This window comes from Mobula birostris, chromosome 17, assembly GCF_030028105.1.
Source record: "Mobula birostris isolate sMobBir1 chromosome 17, sMobBir1.hap1, whole genome shotgun sequence".
NCBI lineage: Eukaryota > Metazoa > Chordata > Chondrichthyes > Myliobatiformes > Myliobatidae > Mobula > Mobula birostris.
In genome coordinates this window covers 51,448,224-51,472,652 of record NC_092386.1, presented here as the reverse complement: position 1 = coordinate 51,472,652, position 24,429 = coordinate 51,448,224, and the positions used below count along the sequence as shown (strand labels likewise).

Here is a 24,429-nt window from a genome sequence, read left to right as displayed (position 1 = left end):
TCTATGTTCATGGATCCCACAAAGTTGCTGCGCAAGTTGATAGGGTAGTTAAGGTGCATGATATGTTGGCCTTTATTAGAGGGATTGAGTTCAAAAGTCACAAGGTAATGTTACAGCTCTATAAAACTGTGTAGACCACGCTTGGAATACAGTGTGTAGCTCTGGTCACCTTACTTTTGGAAGGATCTAGAAGCTTTAAAGAGGGTTCAGAAGAGAACTCCCAGGATGCTGCCTGGATTGGAGAGCATGTCTTTTATGGATATTTTGAACAAGCTAGGGCTGCTCTGTTTGAAGAAAAGGATGAGAGGTGACTTGATATAGTTGTATAAGCTGATAAGAGGCATACTATAAGAGATGATAAGTGGACAACCAGAGACTTTTTTCCAAGGTAAAAATGGCTGATATGAGAAGGCATCATTTTAAGGTGATTGAACGAAGGTATAGGGGGAAGGCAAAATTTTTTTTAATGCATTGTGGTGTGTGTGGAACATGCTGCTGGGGTGTTGGTGGAGGACGATACATTAGGGGTATTTAAGAGACTCTTAAATACCCCTAATGCACACGGATTATAGATACAGGAATGATATAAACATAGAGGGCTGTTGTGAGGCAACGGTTAGATTGATTTAGAGTACATTTAAGGTCAGCACAACATCGTGGGCCAAGGAGCCTGTACTGTGCAGTAATGTTCTATTTTGAATGTTTTGATTTTGATGGCTAGAATTGATTAGCAAGGACAAGACTAGTTGTAGTTTTAAATCAGAAGAGATGGAACACAATGCACAGAGTTTGGTGCAGACTGCATTTAGTGCAGATCACCAAAGGGATATTTCAGAAAACAGTTGGGAATTCTGAACCGGGGAAAAATAGAACAGCCAATGGAAAATTCCATAAAGTAGTCGAATTTTTATTTCTGCTTGTAATTAAGCAGCTGCAACAATTTTACATATAGCATCAGTAGGAAGAAATGCCATTTTCTGAAGAAATGCCATTTTCTGAAGCAACAGCACTTTTTGTGAGATGAAATTGTCATTTACTGCTTCTTTAGAAGCTGGAAGGCAGTGAGGCCAAGACTTAAAAGCCTGACCGACACATTCTGAGCAGCTGCAATCAGCAGGCCTGTGATTAATGGGTAGTGCTTTTAAGTGGGGATTGATGTTGAGACCAGAGGAGACATAATAAGGGATAAACTTTGGGACTTTCCTGTGGATCAAGGTCAAAGTGAGTTTGGCTACAAAAGTACAACTTGGTGGTGACTGTGTGAGATTTCAGGCTTAATTAATGGAGGGAAAAGAGTTTTATAGCGCATTTCATGCTCACAGGATATTACAGTGCCACATACAGCCAGTGAGGTACCTTTTGAAGTGTTGCAAGAAAATACAATTGCCATTTGCATGAGAACATCACAAAATAATGTTGATTAAAAGCAATTTCGATTGGCAGATAAATCTGTTCCAGATAATCACTTCAATCAGTTTATTGAATCAGCCTATTTATCAATACCTTGATTAAAACCACTCATTTTAGCTTCCAAAATAAGCTGCGGACCTCATTGTAAGAACAGAATTCGAGACAAGATGAAAGTAGCTGTTTTATCAAATGTGCTACTAATGAGTTCCATTTTAAAAAATGAAGCCATTGGAGAAAACTCCATCCATGCACAAAAGATGCATGATTCCTACTAATCACTTCAGCCCAGGACATAGTTACCTGAGTTCATCAGGGTAGTGTCCCAGGCTGTTTAATGCATGACTTGCTCTCTGTAACGAGGTCAGAAGTAGAGGCGTTTGTTGCTGATTATGCACTGTTTGCGTTACACAGTAAACAAGAGAATGAATAGTTCTTGGGGACTTTAGGCAAGAATGTAGAATTGGGGCTATAATCTTATTGAATTGGCAGAACATGTATGGGGGGGCTGACTTTGCCAATTTCTACTTCTAATTCATATATAATTTCTGACTTCTCCAGTAATGAAGCATTTAATGCCTGCATACTCCAAAACTTGGATAAACTCTTAGTTTTGACTGATGAGAGGGGGAAAAAAATATACATGCCATACCAGTGCCATAAAATGAACTGAAAGTGTGTAGGTTGCAATTCAATAGTGAGTATCCGATCAGCAACATCCCGGAGACAATTTCGGCCCAAGACTGGAATGACCAGCTAGATAAATATTAGAACAGCAGGTTAAGGTGCGCTGCGGAATTCACTGTCTAATTTAAAATTCAAGTAAAGATAACTTATTCTTCCTGTGGAAGACATGGGTTTTCTCCAGGTCCCCCAGCTTCCTCCCTCATTCCAAAGACATTGGGTTTAAATCGGGGTTGTTGGATGTTCTGGCTTCATGTGCCAGGAGGGCCTATCCCAAGCTGCATCTTGAAATAAAATACAGCAATGTGATGATAACTTACATCATTTGTGTCACTTGTGAAGTCCATCCATGAAAGAACATCATTGTTGGGGGGAGGTGGGGAGAGTAGTAGTTTCAATAGAAGACACACATAGAGTGTTGTAGAAACTCAGCAGGCCAGGCAGCATCTATGGGAACAAAGTACAGTTGACATTTTGGGCCGAAACCCTTCAGCAGGACTGGAGAAAAAAAACTGAGGAGTAGATTTGAAAGGTGAGGGGAGGGGAGAGAGAAACACCGGGTGATAGGTGAAACCTGGAGGGGGAGAGATGAAGTGAAGAGCTGGGAAGTTGATTGGTGAAAGAGACAGAAGACCATGGAAGAAAGAAAAAGAGGGAGGAGCACCAGAGGGAGGCGATGGGTGGGCAAGGAGTTAAGGTGAGGGAGGGAAAAGGGGATAGGGAATGGTGAAGAAGGGGGGTGGAGGACATTACCAGAAGTTTGAGAAATCGATGTTCATCCCATCAGGTTGGAGGCTACCCAAACAGAATATAAAGCCTCATCACAACGGTGGAGGAGGCCATGAATGGATATATTGGAATGGGAAGTGGAATTAAAATGGGTGGCCACTGGGAGATCCTGCTTGTTCTGGCGGACAGAGCATAGATACTTAGCGAAGCAAGCTCCCAATCTACGTTGGGTCTCACCAATATACAGGAGGCCACACCGGGAGCATTGAACACAGTCAATGACCCCAGCAGACTTGCAGGTGAAGTGTTGCCTCATCTGGAAGGGCTGTTTAGGGCCCTGACTGGTAGTGAGGGAGGAGGTGTAGGGACAGGTGTAGCACTTGTTCTGCTTGCAAGGATAAGTGCCAGGAGGGAGATCAGTTGGGGGGGGGGGGCGAACGGACAAGGGAGTCGCATAGGGAACAATCTCTGCGGAAAGCAGAAAGTTGGGGGGGTAAGGAGGGAAAGGTGTGCTTGATGGTGGAAGTTTCAGAGAATTATGTGCTGGACGCGGAAGCTAGCTGGGTGGTAGGTGAGGACAAGAGGAACCCTATCCCTGACGGGGTAGCGGAAGGATGGGGTAAGAGCAGATGTGTGAAGTGGAAGTAATGCAGTTGGGGGCAGCATTGATGGTGGAGGAAGGGAAGCCCCCTTCTTTGAAAAAGGAGGACACCTCCTTTGTTCTAGAATGAAAAGCCTCAACCTGAGAGCAGATGCAGCTGAGATGGATGAATTGAGAGAAGAGGATGGCATTTCTACAAGTAGCAGGGTGAGACAAGATATAGTCCAGGTAGCTGTGAGGGAATTTTCATTATGAAGAAATGGCTACGAGGTAATTTTTGCCAAAAGACTAGAAAATCCAGCTGAGTCTTTGAATGTGAAAAAGGCAGTGAGAGAGATCTGCTCCTTTTTAAGGCTGCATTGCACAACCAATAACCTTACTTTTTTTATCTCTCATCATTGTTTATCCTTTTATGTGTAGTTTCTACATCAGCCACATAGTATCAAAAAATTTTCAAATTTAACACTGCATTTAAAAGACAACTTAAAGAGCTGTAGAAGATGTAGAAGTCAGCTATCTTGACAAAAAAATAGGTTGCAACTAGAAATGGAAAGTTCAGTTTTCTCTGTAATCTTTTGATAAAGCATTGCTTCCATGAAAAATTTAATTTTTTGCTTTTGAACCATTATTGTTAAATAATTATATTGATTGACCTCAATGCTTTCTTAGTGGTCTGACTTTGTAAGGAGTCTTGTCTGGCAGCCATTTCAAAATCATTGTCACATTTCCTGCCAAAGGGTTTTGGACCGAAACATCGACTGTACTTTTTTTCCATAGATGCTGCCTGGCCTTCTGAGTTCCTCCAGCATTTTGTGTGTGTTGCTTGGATTCCCAGCATCTCCAGATTTTCTCTTGTTTGTCACATTTCCTCTCTGGTTGTACCCACCTTGAAAATGATTGCTACATCTTTTACAGTCTTTTTTTTTTGACCAGGATCATCAAATATATTCCTATTTCCAAGATTTGTGTATAAACCAAACCTGTTACCCCTTCCTATATCTACCTCCTTATTAGGGTCTGTGTACTGACAAGTCAGATATAGGATGGGGTAACGGCATGCACAGTGAGACAATGCCCACCTCCAGCCTTCCAGCATATATTATCTCGTATTCCCTGCATTGTGAGCTTTCTTGTCCATCATCTGGTCATAATGATTTGAAGTTTTGTTCTTTTCAAACATTAAGAACATTAAATATAACCCATTTATTTTTGTCATGACCTCTGTGTCCTCACCAATAGAATCGATCTTCCTTGCTGCCTGTAGCTTCAGGGGATCTATACTGTTTGCAGCCTTGTTATTCTATCTGGTTGCAAACTGAATGTATAGCCTCCTTCCTATCAGAGGACCTTCATAATCTCTCTAGCCACATGTCTGCTATGAACTTGTCTGTGCACCTCCAGGGCTAACTCTTGCAATATGTACCTGCCTGGCCGCCTTCGCCCTTCCCTAAATTTGACCCACTCGATATTCAGTAACTTATAATGGGATCTGGAAGGGTACTGCTTTAAATTTGCACCCAGTGGTATTTGTCCCACTGGGGCACCACAGTGGTGTAGCAGTTAGTGTGACGCTATTAGAGCTCGGCATGTAGCAGTTCAATTACTCTGGAAGCAAGTTTGTATCTTCCTTTCTGTGTGCACTTGGGTTTCCTCTGGGTGCTCTGGTTTCCTCCCACAGTCCAAAGACCTACCAATTAGTAGGTTATTTGGTTATTGTGAATTGTCCTGTGATTAGGCTAGAGTTAAATTGGCAAGTTGCTGGGTGGTGCTGGAAGAGCCAGTTCCGTGCTATATCTCTAAATAAATAAAATAAAAAAAATTTAGAACCTTTTGATCACTCAACGACCTAGTTCTTTAATCTCCTCCACCCCAAGAACTCCATAAGCGTTCCATGGTATCTTGTGCATTTTGTCACTTATGATACATAATTTCTGGCCATGTTTTAACTATGAGAGTAGTGTTGATCATTCTTCTATTTAAATCTCTTTCACCATTTAATTTGACCGTGGTTGAGCTTGATATCAACTCCATTTACCTACTTTATACTTTAGATTCAGAAACCTTGCATTCCTTTAGATATATATCAAATTCTCTAAAACTTGCTTCATTGAATGCCGTTCTTTTTCTCCTTGAATACCCACCTTAAAACACACATCTCTGATTTCATTATGTTCCCATATCAACTTTGTTTTTTTTCCCTGATTAGCTTCAATAAAACACCTTGCATCATTGGCTTGGTTCAAAGCAGTTTATAATTGCAAGCTGTTGTTGTAATGTGCAAATGCTGCTCACATTTATGCTGTGTGGCGTCAAGTGAGCAGCTCACAGTAATAGGAGCATTGTGTATTAGGGGCTAAGTTTTCCTTGCTAAGAATTATTCCAGAAGAAAAAAAAATGTAATTTACAACCATAGAACACTTCAGTCACGTATCCAGGGTGATAAGTAACAATTTATTTCGAACTTTACCCTGTCTGCAGTTCTTCTCAAAGCAATGAGTTACTTTTGAGATGTAATCACTGTCTTATAAATAGGTAATTACAGAATCCACTCTGCGTACACAAATAACAAACAAGTTAAATGCCAAATGATCAGATTGTTGCACTAACCGGGGGGGGGGGGCGGGAGGGATGGTTGCCAAGACAATAAGGATTTCTCCTCTTGAAAAAACCACCTGAATAGGTAGGCATATGGTACTTCCATAGAAGCAGCGTTCCCTCAGTGTGGGTGAGATGTGCGAGTATGGATTTTGTTGCTGTGGTGCTTTTTCAAAATGTCACCTACCGATTTAAAGATCTTAGGCAATTGGAGCAAGATAACACCACAAATGCAAATCTTCAAGATGTGGGGGGGGGGGGAATTTCATCAATGAAATTTCCAATATTTAAAAAAGTGAGTTCAGAAGTAACATCAGTTGCTATTATATCATGATGGATCTGTATGTACCTTACTTTGCTCTGAAATATCACTATGTCATTTCCTGTGGGAGCAGACACTGATCTTAAAAGACTCTGTAGTCATCTTCCTAATACTCATGAGACATTGATGGAAACCTTAGGGAAGTTTCTAAAACAGGTGAAAGTGCAGATTCACATATTTTCTCTCTGGTTTCTTTGCTGGAAGACATTGACATCACCCTGTGGAATTTCTGAGTCGAGTAACATGGTCTGAGTATAAATTTCAGTAAGACTCTCTGATAGAGAGCTAACTGCATTTATAGGCTTTGATTAAAAGAACATTGTCTGAAGATGTTGAAACTTCATCTTTCATGTTCTGTAGAAGAATCAAATCTTTTGGGATGACGTCCTGTTTTTGAGTCTGAAAGATTGAAACAAAGATGTCCTGGTTGCTTAAGTCTTTTACTGTGGCTTCAAGACATGATAATAAATGGCTGTTCTGTATAAACCATTAGTTGAATAACAAGATGCACTTAGAAGCCAGAAGATCTGGCTGCCAAATGTTGAATGAAGTCAATAAACCCAGTGCTTTCACACTCTTCTCTCAGTTCTTTGAATATCAACTTGTCAACGTTCTTTAAAAGACTATTAACAAGTCTTATGACATTTTCAGTAGAACTTCATAAACAAAAATAATCAGTTTTTCAAATTGTGGTTTAATTTTATGTCATGTTTTTGGTTATCATTGCTAGAGATGCCAGGCTGAAGTGCTGGAGTGCCTGCTGGAGAATGCTGCGAATACAGATAATGTTCGTTTGCCTTTCTCTACCGTATCACGCAGGAGCATTGAGCCCAAGTTTGCAGTGGATACAAGAGTTCTTTTCAATTTATAAATCTCTCATGAAATATGCAGTAACATGTATTCTTTCCTATATGATATGTGTGTTGTAGATTGAGGGTGACGTGGCATAATGTTAATATCTAAGATTATAAATGATTCAAAGAATAAATGTATTCAAAAATTATTAATTTGCATTTTACCCTGTTTTTTTCACCGATTGTTTTTTTCCATTTTTTAAATGTTTTTACCCAAGTTGTTACAGCTATATTTTTAGTTGTTGCTTTTTAAATTTTTGAAATGAATGTTCCATTGAAAATCCTTTTGATTTTGTTGTGTCATTTGGAGGGCAAAGAGGAGGAATGTGGATAGTTCCTGGGAAAATTGATTTTATCCACCCAGACTGTGAAGGCCACATTTAGGGGCAGAGACACATTTTGGAATATTGCTGTACAGCTTCCTTTGATGGTTGCAATTCAGTAGCAAGGCAGTGACAGTGTAATGCTGCTTTCTGGAATCTGACCTTTAGCTAACATCCAGTACAGGGATGGTATTGTCAGCGATTGTTGAGATCAGCATATTTCAGTTTTTTAAACCTCCATCTCACTTCATAGAAGCTGTCAGCTATGTTATCAGTTTGTGTTTAGAACTTTTATTAAAGACTTCTGGCCTGTAGTTTTTAAGGCATTGGCCTCGTCTCTCTTGCTAAAACCAATCCAGATACCTTACCTAATAGGAACTGTCTAATGGCTGAACCATTCATGTGAATGAATTGTAAACAGCCCCTCTAGTTCAGTATCCCGATTTTGAAAAAAAATACTTGAGTACATGAACAGTTGTCACTCCAGTGCTAAAACTTGCACTTGCAGAGTGGTCAGATTGATGTGACATTTGATAGAACTTGTGAAATTCTACCTTACAGCAGGTCATTACTCTTACCATAAAGAAAAAGAGGAGCAATGTATACTGCAGAGATTAGGTTTGAAGTAGTGGAATTATCTGTCTTAAATATATCAATAAACTTCCAATAAAAGGTGAAAGATCATTCGTGTCTGTCCATGTTTATTTTCATAAGTCATAACACAGATTTTTGGCATGTTCTTGCTTCCTTTTTTCTTCAGGCAGTGGCACAATGTCCTCACCAGTGTTGCATAATGTCTCCGTTGTCTGAATAAACTGTATGTCATGGCAGTTGATCTTGAGTTCCTTTCTCTTAACAGTGACCGTTTGTTTGACAACTTGACATTAACTTACAAGAATAAGTTTATAATTTTCATATATACAGTGAAATCTAGTTAATTAGGACACATTGGAACCAATGCATCTTGGCCCAATTAAGCGGCTGCCCTCGTTAGCCGAACTCAGAATCAGAATCAGGTTTATTATCACCGGCATGTGATGTGAAATTTGTTAACTTAGCAGCAGCAGTTCAATGAAATACATAATCTAGCAGAGAGGGAGAGGGAAAAAGTAATAAATAAAATATAACATAACAAGTAAATCAATTATGTATATTGAATAGATATTAAAAAAGTACAAAAACAGAAATACTGTATATTTTTTAAGAAGTGAGGCAGTGTCCAAAGCTTCAATGCCCATTTAGGAATCAGATGGCAGAAGGGAGGAAGCTGTTCCTGAATTGCTGAGTGTGTGCCTTCTGGCTTCTGTACCTCCTACCTGACAGTAACAGTGAGAAAGGGGCATGCCCTGGGTGCTGGAGGTCCTTAATATTGGACGCTGCCTTTCTGAGACACCGCTCCCTGAAGATGTCCTGGGTACTTTGTCCGCTAGTGCGCAAGATAGAGCTGACTAGATTTACAACTCTCTGCAGCTTCTTTCGGTCATGTGTAGTAGCCCCTCCATACCAAACAGTGATGCAGCCTGTCAGAATGCTCTCCACGGTGCAACTATAGAAGTTATTGAGGTATCTGTGGACATGCCAAATCTCTTCAAACTCCTAATAAAGTATAGCTGTTGTCTTGTCTTCTTTATGACTACATCAATATGATGGGACCAGGTTAGATCCTCAGAGATTTTGACACCAAGGAGCTTGAAGCTGCTCACTCTCTCCACTTCTGATCCCTCTATGAGGATTGGTATGTGCTCCTTCGTCTTACCCTTCCTGAAGTCCACAATCAGCTCTTTCGTCTTACTGACATTGAGTGCCAGGTTGTTGCTGTGGCACCATTCCACTAGTTAGCATATCTCACTCCTGTACGCCCTCTCGTCACCACCTGAGATTCTACCAACAATGGTTGTATCATCAGCAAATTTATAGATGGTATTTGAGTTATGCCTAGCCACACAGTCATGTGTATACAGAAAGTAGAGCAGTGGGCTAAGCGCACACCCCTGAGGTGCACCAGTGTTGATCATCAGTGAGGATATACTTGCATGGAAATGGGTAAAAAAGATAAACTGATTAGCAATTTATGTATATAAATGAAATACAGAACAAATTAGAGCACTACCAGTGCTACTGCAGTATTATAAAACTGTAATAGTTCCTAATACTTATCGACAGAGGAATTCATTCATATTGGGTCCCTTTGACTGTAAAACAGTCTTTTGACTGTTTTTGGGCCCCTTATCTTAGAAGGGATGTGCTGACGCTGGAGAGGGTTTAAAAGAGGTTAACGAAAATGATTCCAGGATTGAACAGCTTGTCATATGAAGAGAGTTTGATGGTTCTGGGCCTGTATTCACTAGAATTCAGAAGGATAAGGGGTGACCTCATTGAAACCTATTGAATGGTGAAAGGCCTTGATAGAGTGGATACGCAGAGGATATTTCCTACAGTGGGAGAGTCTAGGACCAGATAACACAGCCTCAGAATGGTGATGAGGAGAAAGTTCCTTAGCTAGAGAGTGGTGAATCTGTGGAATTCATTGCCAAAGTGACTGTGGAGGTCAAGGCTTTATTAAGAGTTGAGGTAGAGTTTGACAGATTCTTGATTGGTCAGGACATGAAAGGATGCATGGAGAAGGCAGGAGATTGGGCTGAGAGAAAAAAAATTAATCAGCCATGATGAAATGGCAGAGTCGGCTCAATGGGCCAATTGGCCTAATTCTGTTCCTATGTCGATGGTGTTGTGGTCTAACTGAACAAAATCAGTGCAGACAATGGACTGCCTTCATACAAAGCTGTTGATGGTTGCATCCTCCAAATCTTCATGTTCATTATAGCATTCAAGAATGCTGATACCTTCAAATCCTTCATAGTTCCTAACTTGTTGAAGAGTGAATCATTTTATTTTCACTCCTGACCGTTTCTGGCATCTCCAAGCCTGAATGCTTGAAACCGCAGTGAGCAAAACAGTTCTGAATTATCTTAATGCTTATTTCTTACCAACTGTCAGTGACAAAAAGCACTACATTTTGAATATAAACAAATGCAACTAATACTATTTAAAAAGTGTTCACTCGATGTATGTTGTAGTTCTAACAGCCATGCATGTGCACATGACTGACACTAGTCATGTTTGGCAACAATTTTCTGCCCTGAATAAGTGGCATAGTATCTCAATTTTCTCGATTAGTTTTTGTTCTTCAGGAGTTGTTCCAAGTAAGTGGCTGCCTCGATTAACTGATGGCCCAATTAACTGAAAGCCACTGTATTTTCCATTTTTTGTTTTTGACTTTCTGAAAAATCTTTGTAACTGATGAAAACTTGTTGTCTTTCCCTCCATTTGGTCAAGGTATTGAGTTGTCAGATTTTGACTACAATCTTGATTTCATAGGGAATGGACAATCCACATCATTTCCCGAGATAATTTATATTTTGTATTCTGCAGTTTTTCAATTTTGGGGTTACAAATGATTGCCAAGAATATCAGACTAAAATCTTAATTTACTGCTTTTGACATGATCACTTTGTGAGATGTATCCTGGCCACATTTGACTTTGCTTTCACCCTGCTTTGATGTGTCTTTCGGGGTGATAATTAAAAAATGACCCTGTATCCTTGGCCCCGTTTTAATAAGACACATTTTAAACCACTTCCACCATTTTAGTAGCTGAAAGCAAGCTTGGGTATTGAACCTAAGTTTCCCTTAATTTCTACTATACCACATTTTAACTATTGAGCAAACACAATTCTTTTTTAAATTTGGCTACCTATGTGTTCAAGGTTGATGTGCTTAAATTTTGACTTGCATGTTCCATAAATGAGCAATATATATTTAAGCTGTACATGTATTTATCATATTTCTGTGTGCAATTAACCATTTTTAGTGGTCATAACTATCATGACAGTATCTACCATTAGCCCTAGTGTTGATTATGGCAGATCTTGCTTTGAAAGAATCAATGATGTTGTGGTTGATTATGATGCAAGTACCAGCCTACCTATCACAATGGTACCTTCTTCACTCAAGAGACTTCATTACATATTACTTTAGTTGAAGCTTCCATGGAGATGCTACCAGTAAATGTAATGATGATTGAAGCAGTTATTTGTAATATTCTTGTTAGGAAGAGGTGTCATTTGAAGAAGAAAATGTTGGCAGCTGTACCCTTGTGAGCTCTTTGCATTATTTGACCAGATTATTTGGCCCAAAGAGCTTGCTGTCTGTAGAAATATTAAGAAAAGCAAAACAGCAATGTGATATTTGGCATCCACGGTAGTGGTGCTGATGCATATTAATGGATAGTCTGCACTACACCCATGTTCTAAAGTACAGGATGGAATGGGAGAGAAGTGTCTTTGATACTGAAAGCCTGCACACCAGATGTGCCTTAGCTTATTAAAGCCTCAAACAATTGTTAATGAGGTTCTTGTACTGTGAAAAGATCTCAGACCTTAGCTACCCTACTGTTCAGAGGCCATGTGAAATTGGAGCTGGATAATTGGGGAAAGGTTGGTATTTGCATCTTCAGGCTATATGTTGATTTAGCAGTTTATTCCACTATGCCTTTGGTTTCATATTCCACCCTTTTATCCATCTACCTTTTTTTAAGAAAGGAATTGTCATTGAGTTCAATCTGAACAGGATAGGATTTTCCCTGGCCCATCTGTTTATCAGAATCATGTTTAATGTCATTGGTGTATGTTGTTAAATTTGTTAACTTTGTGACAGCAACACTATGATTTAAAACAAACCTGTGAATTAGTTTGTGTGTGTGTGTGTGTGTGTGTCTCTGTCTGTCTGTAACAATGAGAAGAGGGCATGTCCTGGGTGATGTGGGTCCCTAACGATCAACGCGGCTTTTTTGAGGCACCAGTCCTTGAAGAGGTCTTAACTACCACAAAGGCCACGATGGAGCTGACTGATTTTACAGCACTCTGCAGCTTGCTTCGAATCTGATGATTCTTCTAAGGAGAACATGTGCAAAGTACCTGCAACCTGATGAGGCTTGCACAGCCATGCCCAGTAAACAGTGTTGCTATGATAATGAGTAGAAAGGCATAAAACCCATGGCTGCCGACAGCCTTATTCAACTTTATGAATATGCATCAGTCTAATACATTGTGTTCGATGGGTGTTTCATTATCACTGTTCATAAATCACAGGGCAGCTGCAGGAAGTTAAGAGGGGATGTGACTGAGGTATATAAGATTATTGGGATATAGATGCAATACTCTGCAGGAGACTATTTCCCATAGCAGAGGTTTTAACCAGATGGCATAGATTTAGGACATGAGGTAAGAGATTTAGCAGGGATCTGGGGAGAATCTTTTTCACCTGGCCAATAGTAAGAACCTTAGAGTGCTCTGCTTCAAAGCAGAGATGTTGACAGCATTTAAGGAGTATAGTATTTTTAACTTTTATATGTTTTTCATACCAAGGTGCATGGTTCTCTTTATGTTCATATTATTATCCATTTTATATATTAATGCTGTTATCAGGTCTATACCTTTGTAGAGTTAGTGCATTCTATGTACAGGGCACCTTTACCACTTGTGATCTCCTGGACTGATACGAGTATTTGAAAGGCTTTTCTGCTAGACTCAGTCCCTTAGTGTCAGGTAGCGGTACGACCTTAGACTGCAGCCCTACACTACAAAGCCTCTGAATTGGCTGCCGAAGTTTCAGTACATTCCTTAAAAAACACAGCTGCAGCCTGGAATGTGCCATCCCCTTTTGGGTCTCTCATTGTACTGCAAGACCAACTAGTTTTGGGCTTTCACCGAGTAGATGAACTTCCAGCAGCACTTGATGTCTGTCTGGTGCGTGTTCCTTGGAACCGCTTGTAGTTCTGAGAGTACTCTATTATGCCAGTGCTTGGGATGAACCTCAACCCTTGTATCTGTTTCTAGACTTCCTTTGAAAATGCATCATCTGCAGACACAGTCATTTGTCTCTTGCTTATCAAAAGGAAATGTATGTTTATGGTGAGATGGTGATATATTGAGGTATCAGAATGGGAATAGCCTTACACTTCCTCCCTCACCACCATTCAGGGCCCCAGACAGTCCTTCCAGGTGAGGCGACACTTTACCTGTGCGTCGGCTGGTGTGATATACTGTGTCTGATGCTCCTGGTGTGGCCTTCTATATATTGGTGAAACCCGATGCAGTCTGGGAGACCGTTTTGCTGAACACCTACGCTCTGTCCACCGGAGAAAGCAGGATCTCCCAGTGGCCACCCATTTTAATTCCACGTCCCATTCCCATTCTGATATGTCAATCCATGGCCTCCTCTACAGTAAAGATGAAGCCACACTCAGGATGGAGGAACAACACCTTATATTCCGTCTGGGTAACCTCCAACCCGATGGCATGAACATTAATTTCTCTAACTTCTGTTAATGCCCCTCCTTCCCTTCTTACCCATCCCTTAATTATTTTTATCCCCCCTTTTTTTCTTCTCTCTCTGTCCCTCTCACAATCACTCCTTGCCTGCTCTCCATCTTCCTCTGGGCTCCCGTCCCCCTTTCTTTCCCCCTAGGCCTCCCGTCCCATGATCCTCTCCCTTCTCCAGCCTTGTATCCCTTTTGCCAATCAACTTTCCAGCTCTTAGCTCCTTCCCTCCCCCCTCCTGTCTTCTCCTAGCACTTCAGATCTCCCCCTTCCGTTCCCAGTTTAAAATCTCTTACTATCTCTTCTTTCAGTTAGTCCTGACGAAGGGTCTCGACCTGAAATGTCGACTGTACCTCTTCCTAGAGATGCTGCCTGGCCTGCTGCGTTCCACCAGCATTTTGTGTGTGTTGCTTGAATTTCCAGCATCTGCAGATTTTCTCGTGTTTGCATCTCTTGTTGTCACTGTGGTTTTGAAGGCAAACACCATTGCTAGAGGGTGACAAACTGAACTGAATTAAACTGAACATGAGCAAGGGTTTCCTGACCAAGATGTTTTATTTTGTCCTTATTGTATTGCTGTCTCTGTGAATTTGAAGTGTGAAAGCCAACTGCTATGTTTCCCAAACTGCTTCAAAGTACTTCTTTGCCTTCCAAGAGTTTGTATTTGTGAAGCTGCATAAAAGCTGATAGAAAAGTATATAAAGCGACACACATAAAAATTGCCGGTGAACGCAGCATCTCTAGGAAGAGGTACAGTCGACATTTCAGGCCGAGACCCTTCGTCAGGACTAACTGAAGGAAGAGTTAGTAAGAGATTTGAAAGTGGGAGGGGGAGATCCAAAATGATAGGAGAAGACAGGAGGGGGAGGGATGGAACCAAGAGCTGGACTGGTGATTGGCAAAAGGGTTATGAGAGGATCATAGGACAGGAGGCCTAGGGAGAAAGAAAGGGGGAGGGGGGAAGCCCAGAGGATGGGCAAGGGGTATAGTGAGAGGGATAGAGGGAGAAAAAGGAGAGAGAGAAAAAGAATTAATAATAATAAAAGTCAAATAAATAACAGATGGGGTACTAAGGGGATGTGGGGCATTAATGGAATTTAGAGAAGTCAATGTTCATGCCATCAGGTTGGAGGCTACCAAGATGGAATATAAAGTGTTCCTCCAACCTGAGTGTGGCTTCATCTTTACAGTAGAGGAGGCCGTGGATACACATACCAGAATGGGAATGGGACGTGGAATTAAAATGTGTGGCCACTGGGAGATCCTGCTTTCTCTGACAGACAGAACATAGGTGTTCGGCAAAACGATCTCCCAGTCTGCGTCGGGTCTCGCCAATGTATAGAAGGCCACACTAGGAGCACTGGACACAGTATATCACACCAGCTGGCTCACAGGTGAAGTGTCACCAAGGGAGTCGCGTAGGGAGCGATCCCTGTGGAAAGCAGAAAGAGGGGGGAGGGAAAGATGTGCTTGGTGGTGGGATCCAGTTGGAGGTGGTGGAAGTTACGGAGAATTATATGTTGGACCTGGAGGCTGGTGGGGTGGTAGGTGAGGACAAGGGGAACCCTATTCCTAGTGGGGTGGCGGGAGGATGGGGTGAGTGCGGATGTGCGTGAAATGGGAGAGATGTGTTTGAGAGCAGAGTTGATGGTCGAGGAAGGGAAGCTCCTTTCTTTAAGAAAGGAAGACATCTCCTTCTTCCTGGAATGAAAAGCCTCATCCTGAGAGCAGATGCAGCGGAGGCGGAGTAATTGCGAGAAGGGGGATGGCATTTTTGCGAGACAGGGTGGGAAGAGGAATAGTCCAGGTGTTCCAACACCTCCAATGGTTCCATCTACCATTAAACCCTTCCCTACTAGCTCCTAGTATCACCTCCCTTTTCCAGCACTGGTAGCCCTTTGTGTATAACTTCCACCAGTAGTCGTCTCCCACCTTCACACTCCCCTTACCCACTTTGCCCCATCTGCCTCTCAATATTTAATTTCTTTTTGTTTGCCTCCATTTATCATTCATCTGCCACGATCTCCTAAATCCACCATCCCTCCCCCAACCTGGCACAAACTGCTTGCCATCTTACACCCCTCCTCAGTCCACCAATTACTTCAAACTCCTGTCCACCATTCCCCTTCTCCCTCTAAACTGGCCAAGATTCCTCTCCCATGTCAGTCCTGAAGCAAGGTTTCGACTTGAAACATCGACTTCCTTTCTCCACAGAGTTCTTCCAACCTAAGCACATCTTTCCCTCCACCACTCCCCATCCCCGCTTTCTGCAGGGATCACTCCCTATGCGTCTCCTTGCCCATTCGTCCCCCCCATCCCTTCCCACCGATCTGCCTCCCGTCACTTATCCTTGTAAGCGGAACAAGTGCTACACATGCCCTTACACTTCCTCCCTCACCACCATTCAGGGCCCCAGAAAGTCCTTCCAGGTTTCTCCCCCTGTCCCTCTCACTATATTTCTTGCCCATCCTCTGGGTTTCCCCCCGCCCCTTTCTTTCTCCCTAGGCCTCCCATCCGTCCCATGATCCTCTCATATCCCTTTTGCCAATCAACTTTCCAGCTCTTGGCTCCATCCCTCCCCCTCCTGTCTCCTCCTATCATTTTGGATCTTCCCCCTCCCCCCTCCCCCCTCCCCCCTCCCACTTTCAAATCTCTTACTTTCTCTTCTTTCTGTTAGTCCTGACGAAGGGTCTCGACCCGAAACGTCGACTGAACCTCTTCCTAGAGATGCTGCCTGGCCTGCTGCATTCACCAGCAATTTTTAAGTGTGTTGCTTGAAATTCCAGCATCTGCAGATTTCCTCGTGTTTGCGTAGATAAGTATATACTTGTATTCCAAGAAAGCAAGTATCTTATCGGACACCATTTAAGTAAGATGTATTAAATCAATGTATTGACATTGCTATAAACAATTATTACAATAATTTGTGTTTAAAAATGTTATTTTAAATTTTGGTAGACAATATTCTGCTTTTTTCTCCCCCTTTGCTCAAGTTGCTTGTGTAAACATTTTAATTAGCAGCCTTCTCCCTGTTTCTATTGTTAATTTTAATCATGTGTATATAAATGAAATTGGTTTCCCTTTGTCTGGGGAAGCATTTTTTTTTGCAACTTCTCCTCCAACTTGTATCATGTTGAAGTCAGACTGTCACTCTGTGAAGAACAATTAACAGTTTTTGTGTGCAAAGGTGTGATTATAACTCCATAAATATAATTTGACACATTGATGCACCAGAACTGTTTTATACCAAAGAACATGATATAAAAGACTGCTCCACCATTTTGTAAAATGATGGATAATTTGATTTTTGAACTCAAAACCACCTTCTACCTAATCCTCTGAAGTTGAGAATGCTCCACTTAAATATACACAATAACTAACAACCATCAGTTTTTTTTTGCATTGTCTGTTCATTAAGGACTTAAATTAGTATGCAATAAGTCTACTTTTTTTCACTTTTACATTCAAATTTTTATCCATTTGAGTTGTGAGCAAAAATTAATTATGGATTTTTTTTGGTCCAGTTCTATACAATTACTTTTCTCCATATTTTGTTATGCAGTCAAAACAAAAATGCAGCCATTTGCCAGTCATGCTAGTAGAGACTTGCATTTATTACAGAAAACGACTAAATAACTAGGCGGAAGATGAATTCCTGGCACCACCTCCACAACAATAAAACAGCAGGAATCCAAGTATTTTTAATAGAAAACATAACGTACATGCAATTAGATTAAATTCCTTTTGAGGTTCAAAGTTGCTGGGCAAAACAAAACTACACAAATGCAAATTAACAGGAAATTCAATGGTAGCCTGCTGAGTGTTACGTGGTATTTGGTAATTTAAAGGATCCTTTTTATTTTGTTTCTGCCTTAACTTAGTTCAGAGCAGTGCAGTTATTTTCCTTTCTGTTTAAGAGTTAATAGGCAGTCAATTGAGCAAGATAACAGGCTAAAGAGCAAAGGTTTTTGAGGAGTGCGCTAGTGGAATATTCAAATATAACTTAAATCCATTTTTCAATCTGACTTGAAAAAGGATCTATATAATTCATAGAGCAAGATGGTGTGACTGAGGCAATAGTAAATAGTAATAGTTAGGAATAGTAAAATACAAAATCCAGGTGGCTTTTACAAATAAGGCAAATTACAAACAGTTAAAAGTCATTTGAAATTTTTTAAAGTTAAAAGAATTAAACACGTGTAGCTTATTAAAAACATTAATTATAGTGTAGAAAACTCATGACACAAAGAAGTTTCTGATAGATGAATAATAGCTACCTGGCCAATTCTCACCTTCCAGCATGCGCCCATAACACCTGTGGATCATAGGCCTAGTTCTACATCAATGTACTGTTTAAATTTAATGGCACTTTCTGTCTCTATCATCCTTTCATCCAGTAAATTCCAAAGATATTTCTGGTTGAAATATATTTTCTTCTTGTCTTTTTAATCTTTCTGCCAGAATTTAAATCTGCCTCCTGGCTATTGATTCCTTAGCTAAGGGAGAGAAATTCCTTCTTTTAATATTATGTAGGTATAACTTTATTCACCTCTCCTGTTCCATTTCCAGCTTTCCTCTCGGGTACATTTCTATTCCTGGCATCATCTTTTTAAATCTCCTCTGTATCCCACAATTCTACATCACTCCTATAAATCTGATCAAAAGGATCTAGAATCCGGGCCTCTGAACCTCCCTCTGCAACTGGATCCACGGCTTCCTAACCAGGAGACCTTAGTCTGTGTGGATTTGAAATAACATCTCCATCTTGCTGACAGTCAACACTGGTGCACCTCAGAGATGTGTGCTTAGCCCACTGCTCTACTCTGTCTACACCCATTTCAAGTTCCTGGGTGTCAATATCTCTAAGAACCTAATCTGGACCCAACATTTCAATGCAACTTTGAAGAAGGCAGGATAGTGGGTATATTTCGTTAGGAGTTTGAGGAGATTTGATGTGTCACCAAAAACACTCGCAAATTTCTACAGGTGTACCTTGGAGAGCATTCTAACTGGGTGCATCGCTGTCTGGTATGGGGTGCAACTACATCGGATGGCAGTGAGCTGTAGAGAGTTGTAAAATTAGTCAGCTGTCTCATGGGCACTAGCCTCCGTAGTATCCAGGACATCTTTAAGGAGCGGTGCTTCAGAGAGGTGGCATCCTTTAAGGATCCCCATCACCCAGAACATGCATTCTTTTCATTGCCACCATCAGGGAGGAGGTACAGAAGCCTGAAGGCATTAACAAATTTCATGACATATGCCAGTGATATTAATTCTGATTCTGGCCCTCGTCAGTGCTTTGCTGTAATGTGACCAGAACTGTATGCACTACTCAGAGGCCTGGTTACTGTTGTGTGTAGTTGTAATCTTGATGCTTTTGTATTCTTTGTCTTGTCTAATAAAGGAAAGCAGCCTGTAATTCATTTAAACCACTTATTTTCCTGCTTTTAAGCATTTAGAAAGATAGACACATAGAAGACCTATAGCACAATACAAGTCCTTCGGCCCACAAAGCTGTGCCGAACATGTCCTTACCTTAGAAATTACCTAGGGTTACTCATAGCCCCCTATTTTTCTGAGCTCCATGTACCTGTCCAGGAGTCACTTAAAAGACCCTATTGTATCCGCCTCCACCACCGTCGCTGGCAGCCCATTCCATGCACTCACTACTCTCAGCGTTTTTTAAAAAAAACTTCACCCTGACATCTCCTTTGCACTTACTTCCAAGCACCTTAAAACTATGCACTCTCGTGCTAGCCATTTCAGCCCTGGGAAAAACCTCTGACTGTCCACACGATCAATGCCTCTCATCATCTTATACACCTCTATCAGGACACCTCTGATCCTCTGTCACTCCAAGGAAAAAAGACCGAGTTCACTCAACCTATTCTCACAGTGTATGCACCCCAATCCAGGCAACATCCTTGTAAATCTCCTCTGCACCCTTTCTATGGTTTCCACATCCTTCCTGTAGTGAGGCGACCAGAACTGAGCACAGTACTCCAAATTTCTCAGCTTTTGAAATGATTATCTTCCAGGGTCCCTCTTCCTCTACACCTCTCCCTATCCTTCTCATTTTCCCTCCCAATCACACTTGTTGGAATGCTTTGCCTTGCACTTCTCTGTATTAAATTCCATTTGCTAACTTTCTGCTGTATTGACCAGTCCCCCTCAATCATCCTACAGTCTAAAGTTTTCCTTCTTCCCGTCAACCACTCGACCAACTTTTACAGCTATACCTAGCCAACATTTGGGTCTAAATCAGTAATGTATATTATGACGTGCGAGGGAATGAACCCTGAAGAAGCTATGCTAGCAGCTTTGCAACTAACTGACCCCAATTATAACAATAGCAATTACTTTCACTTAGCTCTTCAGTGAAAGTTCACAACCCAATTAACTAATGCAGAGGCTACCCTTGCCATAGGTGACATAAAGCTGAGGGGTGCAGGTAAAATGTGCAGCCAAGTTGGTTTAATTACACAATACCCCCGGTGGGAGGTTCAGCAGCAAAGAAGGAAGACTAACATACTCACCACCCTGCACTACTTCAAAATGGAACTGCTGACTGTCTGCCTAACCCAGACCAATAGTTTTGATTTGAGATGTAAACCTCCAACTACAGAAACTGTGTGTGTCAACTCTGTAAACTTTTGTGATTGTGTAGACAGTCAAATGATTCCTGATAAGCCCTAGGTTTTCACTGTTGAGAAGGTGGATAAAAGTAATACATAGTACAGTAATTCAGAAAACTAATGTCACAAATGTTGAAGACAATCAGTAAACAATCACTTTTTTTTTAAATATTTCCCTTTTGTAGTCAGTTTTCACATGCAGGATAGGTTGGTTGTCTAACATTAGGACTCTGCACCTCTTTGTTCCATAGGGAGCTCCTGTAGCATTGCAAACTTACTGACTTCTCATAAACCTATGGAATAAAGCGTGCAAATAATATTTTAATTGTATTTGCTAAGTTATCAGAAATCTAGTTACAATTTTTCCTGGTCCTACTTAAGCCATGATGAGCATCTTGCTTCCGAGGGATTTTCTGCTTGGAAATCACTTAACTACTGGGCTTCTGACTGTGACTATGAGTGTGCCACATGGCAGAGCTTGCATTTTAGATCATTCTACATTCTGGAATGTGACAAATTTATAACCCGAAACAAAGAAAAATACTGTAGTCCCATCAAAATCATAAAGAACCTGCACCTTACAGCAAGGTGAATCTCAAATGCAAGCTTTCCATAAGATATAGATGCAGTATCAGCCCACTCGACCCGTCAACCCACTGTTGCACTATTACATAGTGAAGTATAACAACCAACTAGTGCACAATGAGGGCCCTTGAGCAGTCTGGTAAAATAAGTCAGCAGATTATCTACTTCAGTTGTGTGGGACAAATACACATTAGATTGGTTACGAGGAGAACTTGGACATTCTTGCATAAAGTCCTGTAACATCTGCTGTAGGATAAATAGAGTTTTACTGATTGCAACCACAAAAATTCAAACAGCAGCACTGAAAATTTAGCTGACGGCATGAACTCAAAATCTCCATAATGGGACTTGAGCCCATCACTCTCAGATATTATGGCTTTAAAATATTATTGCAAAATCACTCCCACAACAACACAGGTTTAAAATTATAGTTGTGTTCTAGAATATTGCTGTGACAATTAGCATATAATAGATAATATAAGTTGTACTATATTGTGGTATTATCTTTACTTAATGAAGGCACCGGCATGAGAATCGGGTTTATTCTCACTGAAGTATATCATGAAATTTGTTGTTTTGTGGAAGCAGTACAGTGCAAGACATAAAAATTACCATGTTTCAAAATAAAAATAAATAACTAAATAGTGCAGAAAACGAATAATGAGGTGCTAGTGGGTAGAAATGGTCATGGGTTTCTCCAAGCAACTTTTGCTGAAATCTTTGTATTTAAGTGTCTTTTGGAATGGTACTAAAATCAAAAATTGCATTGTGCTGATTTTGTTGCCTTGGAATAGTTGCCCTTTTAAAATAATGATTATAGCACATCATTCTAAGCCATTTGCAGTATGATTACCATTTCCCAGCTTGTGCCCTGTACAGACCTGCATAAACTGAGTCAGCACACCAGTGTTTAATCAGAAGGAAGAGAGCAATAACCACAGCCTGCTGGTCTGTAAAATTTGTTCTAGAAAGCTTGAGAGATCATATAAAAATGTTCTTTTATGAAAAGCAATTTGCCAGTCATTGGTTTCACTGGGATTTTAAAGCAGAAGTGGTGTGCAGTCAGATTGCTCTGCCATCAATGTGTCTAACTAACATCTTTGTTGGTACCAAAATATATTGCTTCTGAAATGTCAGACACTGAGTTTTGTTGCACCATCATCTTCCAGGCTCACAGGAATTAGCTGCTAAAATCCTATGTTAATTTTAATATTGACATTAAAGATCAGCTTTATCTATCAAAACATACAGTGAAAAGCATCATTTGTGTCGGGGATTTGCTGGGGACAGCCGGCAAATGTCACCACACTTCCAGTGCCAAGATATCACACCTACAATTTATCCTTGGAATGTGGGAGGAATTTGGTGCACTTGGAGAAAACCTCACTTGCTCAGAGTGAGAACTCATAATCTCCTTACAGGCATTGGTGAGAATTGAATTTAGAATTTATTTAAATCTTACATCCATCCCACTAAGTGAGGGAGTAAAAATCTTTGCGTTATGACTCCGTCGCAATGTACGGACATGTGAATTTAAGAGTATAATGGCTTGCAGAAAGAAATTGTCCCGTAGCCTGTTGGTCCTGGCTTTAATGCTGCGGTAGCATTTGCCAAACGGAAGCAGCTGAAACAGTTGGGGTGACTGCTCTCCTCGATGATCTTCCAGACCTTCGTTCTGCAGCAACTGCTATTAATGTCCTCAGTGGAGGGAAGTTCACATCTGGCCTGTCCGTACCACTCTCTGCAGTGCTCAGTGATCACGGTTGGTGCAGTTTGCATACCAGCTGGTGATGCAGCAGTCAGTTGACTTGCAGTTTTTACAGTAGGTGTGCTGTAAAGTGCTGTGCCAACTGCTATGTTACTGTGCTGCCCTATATGCTGTAGGTACAGTAAATTATCGGTAGGAGTCTACCCCATGAAGGTGTACGAATCCAACAAGAATTTCATAATTGTCTACTTCATCTACTTTCCAACATTATCTATAACATTGTTAGATACAGATTTTTAAGGAATAAACTCCTTTAGAAGTAGAAGTATACTCTCACCTTGTATATCTGTTATCAGGGTTGGCGTATTCATTTGCTTTTCTTAGATGGGACACTGAAATTCTCACTTAAGTGGCCAGTTTCTCAGTATGATATTTAATAATGTGTTGCTCAAACACCCAAGATCATCCCATATGCCAGTATTTGGCCAATTATCTTCCAAACTTTTCCAAACCATGTGTCTACCCAACTGTCTTTTAGAAGTTGTTATTGTACCTACCTCAACCACTTCCCCAGCACCTCACTGCACATGGATGCAATGCTTTATGAAACAAGTAAAGTTGCCTCTTAAGTTCTTATTAAATCTTTCCCCTCTCATCTTAACCCTATATGCACTTTTGCTCTTGATTTCCCAATCCTGGCGGAACAGCCTGCAAGCATTCATCCAAATTGTGCCCCTCCTGATTTTATACTCTATAAGAACATTCAAAGGAATCGTCCTAGTGTAACCAACCTCTCCCTGTAAGTTAGTCCGAAAAGTCCAGGCAGCATCCTTATGAATTTTTTCTGCACCCTTTCCACTTTAATAACATCTTTTCTTTTGCAGGCTGACCAAACCCAAACATAATTCCCCTAGTGCAGCCTCACCAGCCTCCTGTACATCTGTACTATGACCTCACAATTTGATACTTAAAGCTCTGATTTACCAAGGCCAGTGTGACAAACGTTATTCCTGTTTATCTATGACTCCACTTTTGGTGGACTATATACTAGAATTCGATGGTCCCTATGTTCTATATTACTTCTCTAGGCCCTGTCCTGTACTGTACAAGTCTGACCTGTATTTGACTTTCCAAAATGCAACTCATAACCGTTACCATTTGCTGATGTTGAAACTTGTTCATTTCAGTGTAAGTGAACTCCCCATAACATGATCAATTTTACAATCGAACAGTGTTTCAGGTATGAAGTTTCATTCTTTAGATTGTAACTAAAGAGTGAAACTTCAGATTATTTCACTCTTTATTGTTGGAGACTTAGTAAAACCAAAGGAACATGTTTTTTCATGTTTTCTCAATTTTTTTCCTACTGCATCTCTGTCTTTCACATAGTCACACATGCTCAGGCAATCCTGTAATCTTTTCCTGTTGTTTTCAGTACATTGTGTTTTATACCCTTTTACCCTCCCTGGTTCAGACTGTGCTATAATGAAAATTCTTTGATTTCCCCAATATCCAGTGGAGGTGCTGCAGTCTGATTGACTCTTGAAGACTTGTTTTGCAAAAGCCCTGATGCTGCTGATAGTGTGGTAGATGTCAGGTGACATTT

At 40.8% G+C, this 24,429-nt stretch overlaps 1 protein-coding gene across 1 annotated transcript in view; it reads left to right on the top strand.

Annotated features, from left to right (window-relative positions):
* LOC140211676 (chondroitin sulfate synthase 3-like) overlaps nt 1–24,429 on the top strand; it is a 243,901-nt gene that overhangs the window by 55,896 nt on the left and 163,576 nt on the right. The window lies entirely within an intron of this gene.